The sequence below is a fragment of the Drosophila subpulchrella genome, unplaced genomic scaffold (assembly GCF_014743375.2).
Source record: "Drosophila subpulchrella strain 33 F10 #4 breed RU33 unplaced genomic scaffold, RU_Dsub_v1.1 Primary Assembly Seq98, whole genome shotgun sequence".
Classification (NCBI taxonomy): domain Eukaryota; kingdom Metazoa; phylum Arthropoda; class Insecta; order Diptera; family Drosophilidae; genus Drosophila; species Drosophila subpulchrella.
Genome location: NW_023665732.1, coordinates 115562 through 126261, shown reverse-complemented (window position 1 = coordinate 126261; position 10700 = coordinate 115562). Strand labels below are relative to the sequence as shown.

At 31.7% G+C, this 10700-nt stretch overlaps 2 non-coding genes across 2 annotated transcripts; both read left to right on the top strand.

Moving 5' to 3' along the window:
- Positions 1 to 7183: 7183 nt before the first annotated feature.
- Positions 7184 to 9179, top strand: LOC119562849. Its single transcript, XR_005222079.1, has one exon. It is a non-coding gene; the product is annotated as a small subunit ribosomal RNA (ribosomal RNA).
- A 659-nt stretch (positions 9180 to 9838) lies between these two features.
- Positions 9839 to 10017, top strand: LOC119562840. Its single transcript, XR_005222070.1, has one exon. It is a non-coding gene; the product is annotated as a 5.8S ribosomal RNA (ribosomal RNA).
- The last annotated feature ends 683 nt before the right edge of the window (positions 10018 to 10700 follow it).

Genomic DNA, 10700 nt, shown 5'->3' with positions numbered 1-10700 from the left:
GGAAACAGGCATATAAGTGCCATATACACAAGAATAAATAATAGAATTTACCAATATATAATTAAAATGAGATATATAAACCTAGTGAGGGGCGGCACTAGTGATATGAATCGTATGGATATGGCTTATAGGTATAATACCTATAAGGCATAATAATGTATAATATAATAAATATACATTAAGATATGAATGGAATTGTATAAATATGGCATAGAAATGCCATATACATAAGAATAAATGGTAGAATTTACCCATATATCACTGAAACACGATATATAAACCTAGTGATAGCTGGCACTAGTACTGTAAACAGGCACGCAATAGTGCGTGGGGTAAAAAACTACTATAGGGAGGTGGTCGTTGGCGGGCCCCTCCTCGTATTGGTCAAAACTTATGTTATGCATATGAATTTGTCAATACTATATAGAACGCCAAGCATATCCATATAAACTATGGATATGCATAGAAATCCATACAAAAGTAAAAAAAAATTATGTATAGAAAAATATACATATATTTATATAAGTGAATCGTATGGATATGGCTTATAGGTATAATACCTATAAGGCATAATAATGTATAACAAGTAAATATACATTGAAATGTGAATGCATTGTATGGATATGGCATATAAATGCCATATATATAGAAATAAATTGTATATCAATGATATAACAATTATAAACCTAGTGAGGGGCGGCACTAGTGAATGAATCGTATGGATATGGCTTATAGGTATAATACCTATAAGGCATAATAATGTATAATATAATAAATATACATTAAGATATGAATGGATTGTATAAATATGGCATAGAAATGCCATATACATAAGAATAAATGGTAGAATTTACCCATATATCACTGAAACACGATATATAAACCTAGTGATAGCTGGCACTAGTACTGTAAACAGGCACGCAATAGTGCGTGGGGTAAAAAACTACTATAGGGAGGTGGTCGTTGGCGGGCCCCTCCTCGTATTGGTCAAAACTTATGTTATGCATATGAATTTGTCAATACTATATAGAACGCCAAGCATATCCATATAAACTATGGATATGCATAGAAATCCATACAAAAGTAAAAAAAAATTATGTATAGAAAAATATACATATATTTATATAAGTGAATCGTATGGATATGGCTTATAGGTATAATACCTATAAGGCATAATAATGTATAACAAGTAAATATACATTGAAATGTGAATGCATTGTATGGATATGGCATATAAATGCCATATATATAGAAATAAATTGTATATCAATGATATAACAATTATAAACCTAGTGAGGGGCGGCACTAGTGAATGAATCGTATGGATATGGCTTATAGGTATAATACCTATAAGGCATAATAATGTATAATATAATAAATATACATTAAGATATGAATGGATTGTATAAATATGGCATAGAAATGCCATATACATAAGAATAAATGGTAGAATTTACCCATATATCACTGAAACACGATATATAAACCTAGTGATAGCTGGCACTAGTACTGTAAACAGGCACGCAATAGTGCGTGGGGTAAAAAACTACTATAGGGAGGTGGTCGTTGGCGGGCCCCTCCTCGTATTGGTCAAAACTTATGTTATGCATATGAATTTGTCAATACTATATAGAACGCCAAGCATATCCATATAAACTATGGATATGCATAGAAAACCATACAAAAGTAAAAAAAAATTATGTATAGAAAAATATACATATATTTATATAAGTGAATCGTATGGATATGGCTTATAGGTATAATACCTATAAGGCATAATAATGTATAACAAGTAAATATACATTGAAATGTGAATGCATTGTATGGATATGGCATATAAATGCCATATATATAGAAATAAATTGTATATCAATGATATAACAATTATAAACCTAGTGAGGGGCGGCACTAGTGAATGAATCGTATGGATATGGCTTATAGGTATAATACCTATAAGGCATAATAATGTATAATATAATAAATATACATTAAGATATGAATGGATTGTATAAATATGGCATAGAAATGCCATATACATAAGAATAAATGGTAGAATTTACCCATATATCACTGAAACACGATATATAAACCTAGTGATAGCTGGCACTAGTACTGTAAACAGGCACGCAATAGTGCGTGGGGTAAAAAACTACTATAGGGAGGTGGTCGTTGGCGGGCCCCTCCTCGTATTGGTCAAAACTTATGTTATGCATATGAATTTGTCAATACTATATAGAACGCCAAGCATATCCATATAAACTATGGATATGCATAGAAAACCATACAAAAGTAAAAAAAAATTATGTATAGAAAAATATACATATATTTATATAAGTGAATCGTATGGATATGGCTTATAGGTATAATACCTATAAGGCATAATAATGTATAACAAGTAAATATACATTGAAATGTGAATGCATTGTATGGATATGGCATATAAATGCCATATATATAGAAATAAATTGTATATCAATGATATAACAATTATAAACCTAGTGAGGGGCGGCACTAGTGAATGAATCGTATGGATATGGCTTATAGGTATAATACCTATAAGGCATAATAATGTATAATATAATAAATATACATTAAGATATGAATGGATTGTATAAATATGGCATAGAAATGCCATATACATAAGAATAAATGGTAGAATTTACCCATATATCACTGAAACACGATATATAAACCTAGTGATAGCTGGCACTAGTACTGTAAACAGGCACGCAATAGTGCGTGGGGTAAAAAACTACTATAGGGAGGTGGTCGTTGGCGGGCCCCTCCTCGTATTGGTCAAAACTTATGTTATGCATATGAATTTGTCAATACTATATAGAACGCCAAGCATATCCATATAAACTATGGATATGCATAGAAATCCATACAAAAGTAAAAAAAAATTATGTATAGAAAAATATACATATATTTATATAAGTGAATCGTATGGATATGGCTTATAGGTATAATACCTATAAGGCATAATAATGTATAACAAGTAAATATACATTGAAATGTGAATGCATTGTATGGATATGGCATATAAATGCCATATATATAGAAATAAATTGTATATCAATGATATAACAATTATAAACCTAGTGAGGGGCGGCACTAGTGAATGAATCGTATGGATATGGCTTATAGGTATAATACCTATAAGGCATAATAATGTATAATATAATAAATATACATTAAGATATGAATGGATTGTATAAATATGGCATAGAAATGCCATATACATAAGAATAAATGGTAGAATTTACCCATATATCACTGAAACACGATATATAAACCTAGTGATAGCTGGCACTAGTACTGTAAACAGGCACGCAATAGTGCGTGGGGTAAAAAACTACTATAGGGAGGTGGTCGTTGGCGGGCCCCTCCTCGTATTGGTCAAAACTTATGTTATGCATATGAATTTGTCAATACTATATAGAACGCCAAGCATATCCATATAAACTATGGATATGCATAGAAAACCATACAAAAGTAAAAAAAATTATGTATAGAAAAATATACATATATTTATATAAGTGAATCGTATGGATATGGCTTATAGGTATAATACCTATAAGGCATAATAATGTATAACAAGTAAATATACATTGAAATGTGAATGCATTGTATGGATATGGCATATAAATGCCATATATATAGAAATAAATTGTATATCAATGATATAACAATTATAAACCTAGTGAGGGGCGGCACTAGTGAATGAATCGTATGGATATGGCTTATAGGTATAATACCTATAAGGCATAATAATGTATAATATAATAAATATACATTAAGATATGAATGGATTGTATAAATATGGCATAGAAATGCCATATACATAAGAATAAATGGTAGAATTTACCCATATATCACTGAAACACGATATATAAACCTAGTGATAGCTGGCACTAGTACTGTAAACAGGCACGCAATAGTGCGTGGGGTAAAAAACTACTATAGGGAGGTGGTCGTTGGCGGGCCCCTCCTCGTATTGGTCAAAACTTATGTTATGCATATGAATTTGTCAATACTATATAGAACGCCAAGCATATCCATATAAACTATGGATATGCATAGAAAACCATACAAAAGTAAAAAAAAATTATGTATAGAAAAATATACATATATTTATATAAGTGAATCGTATGGATATGGCTTATAGGTATAATACCTATAAGGCATAATAATGTATAACAAGTAAATATACATTGAAATGTGAATGCATTGTATGGATATGGCATATAAATGCCATATATATAGAAATAAATTGTATATCAATGATATAACAATTATAAACCTAGTGAGGGGCGGCACTAGTGAATGAATCGTATGGATATGGCTTATAGGTATAATACCTATAAGGCATAATAATGTATAATATAATAAATATACATTAAGATATGAATGGATTGTATAAATATGGCATAGAAATGCCATATACATAAGAATAAATGGTAGAATTTACCCATATATCACTGAAACACGATATATAAACCTAGTGATAGCTGGCACTAGTACTGTAAACAGGCACGCAATAGTGCGTGGGGTAAAAAACTACTATAGGGAGGTGGTCGTTGGCGGGCCCCTCCTCGTATTGGTCAAAACTTATGTTATGCATATGAATTTGTCAATACTATATAGAACGCCAAGCATATCCATATAAACTATGGATATGCATAGAAATCCATACAAAAGTAAAAAAAAATTATGTATAGAAAAAATATACATATATTTATATAAGTGAATCGTATGGATATGGCTTATAGGTATAATACCTATAAGGCATAATAATGTATAACAAGTAAATATACATTGAAATGTGAATGCATTGTATGGATATGGCATATAAATGCCATATATATAGAAATAAATTGTATATCAATGATATAACAATTATAAACCTAGTGAGGGGCGGCACTAGTGAATGAATCGTATGGATATGGCTTATAGGTATAATACCTATAAGGCATAATAATGTATAATATAATAAATATACATTAAGATATGAATGGATTGTATAAATATGGCATAGAAATGCCATATACATAAGAATAAATGGTAGAATTTACCCATATATCACTGAAACACGATATATAAACCTAGTGATAGCTGGCACTAGTACTGTAAACAGGCACGCAATAGTGCGTGGGGTAAAAAACTACTATAGGGAGGTGGTCGTTGGCGGGCCCCTCCTCGTATTGGTCAAAACTTATGTTATGCATATGAATTTGTCAATACTATATAGAACGCCAAGCATATCCATATAAACTATGGATATGCATAGAAAATCCATACAAAAATAAAAAAAAATTATGTATAGAAAAATATACATATATTTATATAAGTGAATCGTATGGATATGGCTTATAGGTATAATACCTATAAGGCATAATAATGTATAACAAGTAAATATACATTGAAATGTGAATGCATTGTATGGATATGGCATATAAATGCCATATATATAGAAATAAATTGTATATCAATGATATAACAATTATAAACCTAGTGAGGGGCGGCACTAGTGAATGAATCGTATGGATATGGCTTATAGGTATAATACCTATAAGGCATAATAATGTATAATATAATAAATATACATTAAGATATGAATGGATTGTATAAATATGGCATAGAAATGCCATATACATAAGAATAAATGGTAGAATTTACCCATATATCACTGAAACATGATATATAAACCTAGTGATAGCTGGCACTAGTACTGTAAACAGGCACGCAGTAGTGCGTGGGGTAAAAAACTACTATAGGGAGGTGGTCGTTGGCGGGCCCCTCCTCGTATTGGTCAAAACTTATGTTATGCGTAAACATATGATTTTGTCAATACTATAAAGAAAACTTGTTTTGTACATACAAAACTAAATGAATTATATGGATATTGAAAAATAAATGGCATTATATCCATATAATGAAAATATACTTGTATTCTCTTATTATAAGAGAGAATACCGTATAGTTGGTTGGCAAAGACAATTGAAAATACCCGAATTGCAGATGATGGGTTCAAAAACTACTATAGGGTGGTGTAGCAAATAATATGAAGATGATATATCCATATAATGGATATACACTAGTATTCTCTTATTATAATAGAGAATACCATATAAATGGTTGGCAAAGACAATTGAAAATACCCGAATTGAAGTTGACGGGTTCAAAAACTATTATAGGGTGATGTAGCAAATAAAATAATGAAGATATATCCATATAATGGAATTATATGTGTATTCTCTTATTATATGAGAGAGTACCAAACGGTTGATTGGCAAAGACAATTGAAAATACCCGAATTAAAGATATTGGGTCCAAAAACTACTATAGGATGGTCAATGGGCCGGCCATCTACTATTGACGTGACAAAATACTGTCTGTCGGTAGAGAAGATATTAATCCGTCAAATTTGTTTCTTTATTCATTTATGAATATGAGACTTGGCTCCACGGTTAATATTTTAAGCCCAAAGATAATAATGTTGAAACAAAGGCCAAGGTTTCTATTATACATAGAATAACAAATTGTTTCCGAACTTTATCGTTAATCCAAATAAATAATTACAATTGAGGCAGGCTAATAATGATATATATTTTGTATTGATAATCTTGATATATATGTATATTGGTCTGCCATTATCACATACTGAGTTATGTGATAATTCCCTGCGGGGATAAATTAAAAGAGGTGTCCCTATATTAAAAGAAAATAATATATATATATATTATTTTTTCTAACTTACATATCATATATGCGCTCGGTTTTATATTATATATTACCAAAGAGTCTTATATGAATATATACAGATAAATTTTAAATTTATCATCAAAATACAAATGATTTAATTCAATATTTTATATTGGTTAAACAAAAATTGTACATGTGTGGATACAATAATGACGTATGTCGAACAAAAAAGATATTTTAGAATGAAATATGCAAATATAAAGAAAATTATTACGTATTACGAAAAAAAATATTGTGTTTTTAACATCAATAATTAAAAAACTTGTTATTATTAGTGGCGGAACAAGTATATATTGTGAAAACAACAAACGTATACGAATGCTATATAAAAATGGCCGTATTCGATAGAAAACAATCTATAAAATTTATATTGCTAATTTCTATTCAAAAATATGAATGAAATATGAATAAAAACATTATTCTGGTTGATCCTGCCAGTAGTTATATGCTTGTCTCAAAGATTAAGCCATGCATGTCTAAGTACACACGAATTAAAAGTGAAACCGCAAAAGGCTCATTATATCAGTTATGGTTCCTTAGATCGTTAACAGTTACTTGGATAACTGTGGTAATTCTAGAGCTAATACATGCAATTAAAACATGAACCTTATGGGACATGTGCTTTTATTAGGCTAAAACCAAGCGATCGCAAGATCGTTATATTGGTTGAACTCTAGATAACATGCAGATCGTATGGTCTTGTACCGACGACAGATCTTTCAAATGTCTGCCCTATCAACTTTTGATGGTAGTATCTAGGACTACCATGGTTGCAACGGGTAACGGGGAATCAGGGTTCGATTCCGGAGAGGGAGCCTGAGAAACGGCTACCACATCTAAGGAAGGCAGCAGGCGCGTAAATTACCCACTCCCAGCTCGGGGAGGTAGTGACGAAAAATAACAATACAGGACTCATATCCGAGGCACCTGTAATTGGAATGAGTACACTTTAAATCCTTTAACAAGGACCAATTGGAGGGCAAGTCTGGTGCCAGCAGCCGCGGTAATTCCAGCTCCAATAGCGTATATTAAAGTTGTTGCGGTTAAAACGTTCGTAGTTGAACTTGTGCTTCATACGGGTAGTACAACTTACAATTGTGGTTAGTACTATACCTTTATGTATGTAAGCGTATTACCGGTGGAGTTCTTACATGTGCTTAGATACTTGTATTTTTTCATATGTTCCTCCTATTTAAAAACCTGCATTAGTGCTCTTAAACGAGTGTTATTGTGGGCCGGTACAATTACTTTGAACAAATTAGAGTGCTTAAAGCAGGCTTCAAATGCCTGAATATTCTGTGCATGGGATAATGAAATAAGACCTCTGTTCTGCTTTCATTGGTTTTCAGATCAAGAGGTAATGATTAATAGAAGCAGTTTGGGGGCATTAGTATTACGACGCGAGAGGTGAAATTCTTGGACCGTCGTAAGACTAACTTAAGCGAAAGCATTTGCCAAAGATGTTTTCATTAATCAAGAACGAAAGTTAGAGGTTCGAAGGCGATCAGATACCGCCCTAGTTCTAACCATAAACGATGCCAGCTAGCAATTGGGTGTAGCTACTTTTATGGCTCTCTCAGTCGCTTCCCGGGAAACCAAAGCTTTTGGGCTCCGGGGGAAGTATGGTTGCAAAGCTGAAACTTAAAGGAATTGACGGAAGGGCACCACCAGGAGTGGAGCCTGCGGCTTAATTTGACTCAACACGGGAAAACTTACCAGGTCCGAACATAAGTGTGTAAGACAGATTGATAGCTCTTTCTCGAATCTATGGGTGGTGGTGCATGGCCGTTCTTAGTTCGTGGAGTGATTTGTCTGGTTAATTCCGATAACGAACGAGACTCAAATATATTAAATAGATATCTTCAGGATTATGGTGTTGAAGCTTATATAGCCTTCATTCATGGTGGCAGTAAAATGTTTATTGTGTTTGAATGTGTTTATATAAGTGGAGCCGTACCTGTTGGTTTGTCCCATTATAAGGACACTAGCTTCTTAAATGGACAAATTGCGTCTAGCAATAATGAGATTGAGCAATAACAGGTCTGTGATGCCCTTAGATGTCCTGGGCTGCACGCGCGCTACAATGAAAGTATCAACGTGTATTTCCTAGACCGAGAGGTCCGGGTAAACCGCTGAACCACTTTCATGCTTGGGATTGTGAACTGAAACTGTTCACATGAACTTGGAATTCCCAGTAAGTGTGAGTCATTAACTCGCATTGATTACGTCCCTGCCCTTTGTACACACCGCCCGTCGCTACTACCGATTGAATTATTTAGTGAGGTCTCCGGACGTGATCACTGTGACGCCTTGTGTGTTACGGTTGTTTCGCAAAAGTTGACCGAACTTGATTATTTAGAGGAAGTAAAAGTCGTAACAAGGTTTCCGTAGGTGAACCTGCGGAAGGATCATTATTGTTTAATATCCTTACCGTTAATAAAAAAATTTGTTTTTATTATAATAATATAATATATTATAGTAATACAAATAAAATATAAATTGCCAAAAATATGATCTTTTATAGATCAAATATAAAATTTCGAACAAGCAAATCGAAATAATAATTGTAATAATAAATATATTATTGCATTAAATAAGAGATAAATAAATAAGCAAAAGCAAACAAATAACAAATTCGAACAAGCAAATCGAAATTATTAAATTTATTTAATATTATTATTATATTGTATATTAAATGCAATTAATTAATAAAACACTGTGTGTATATGGACCATAATATACACGCGTTGCGATATGTATTGTTCATCTCAGTTATGCGCATACATTGGATAATGCAACAACCTAAAATGTACAATGTTGTACCTGATTATTACAGGTTAATGTTTTATATAAATTTCAATATATATCGCTAAAAAAAAGTATTAATACCGTAAATGCCATTTAAAAAATACTTGATATATTATTGGTTATATGAAACTAAGACATTTCGCAGCATTCGTTTTAGGTATAAAAATCAATTTATTGAAGGAATTGATATATGCCAGTAAAATGGTGTATTTTTAATTTCTTTCAATAAAAACATATATGACAAAATTACCAAACCAATATATAAAACTCTAAGCGGTGGATCACTCGGCTCATGGGTCGATGAAGAACGCAGCAAACTGTGCGTCATCGTGTGAACTGCAGGACACATGAACATCGACATTTTGAACGCATATCGCAGTCCATGCTGTTATGTACTTTAATTAATTTTATAGTGCTGCTTGGACTACATATGGTTGAGGGTTGTAAGACTATGCTAATTAAGTTGTTTATATAAATTTTATAATGAAATTTTATAAGCATATGGTATATTATTGGATAATAATAATTTAATTATTATATTATTCATAATATTAACAAATATATGAAAAACATTATCTCACATTAGTAAATAATTTGAATGTGAAAAACGAAGAGAAATATTTTCTTTTTCAATCAAATAATACTGAGAAATGTCTAGCATAAAAAATTTATCTAGAATTGTCTCTTATTAAAGATTAGTAAATAGAAAGCCGTTGACAATATTATTATTCTTCGTTGATTCGTTAGACCAAACAAATGCCATACAAATATATAAAATATATAACGAATTTAATAAAATGTTTTATCATTATATATAAAGAATTAATTGCAAAAAAAGTTATACACAACCTCAACTCATATGGGACTACCCCCTGAATTTAAGCATATTAATTAGGGGAGGAAAAGAAACTAACCAGGATTTTCTTAGTAGCGGCGAGCGAAAAGAAATCAGTTCAGCACTAAGTCACTTTGTCTATATGGCAAATGTGAGATGCAGTGTATGGAGCGTCAATATTCTAGTATGAGAAATTAACGATTTAAGTCCTTCTTAAATGAGGCCATTTACCCATAGAGGGTGCCAGGCCCGTATAACGTTAATGATTACTAGATGATGTTTCCAAAGAGTC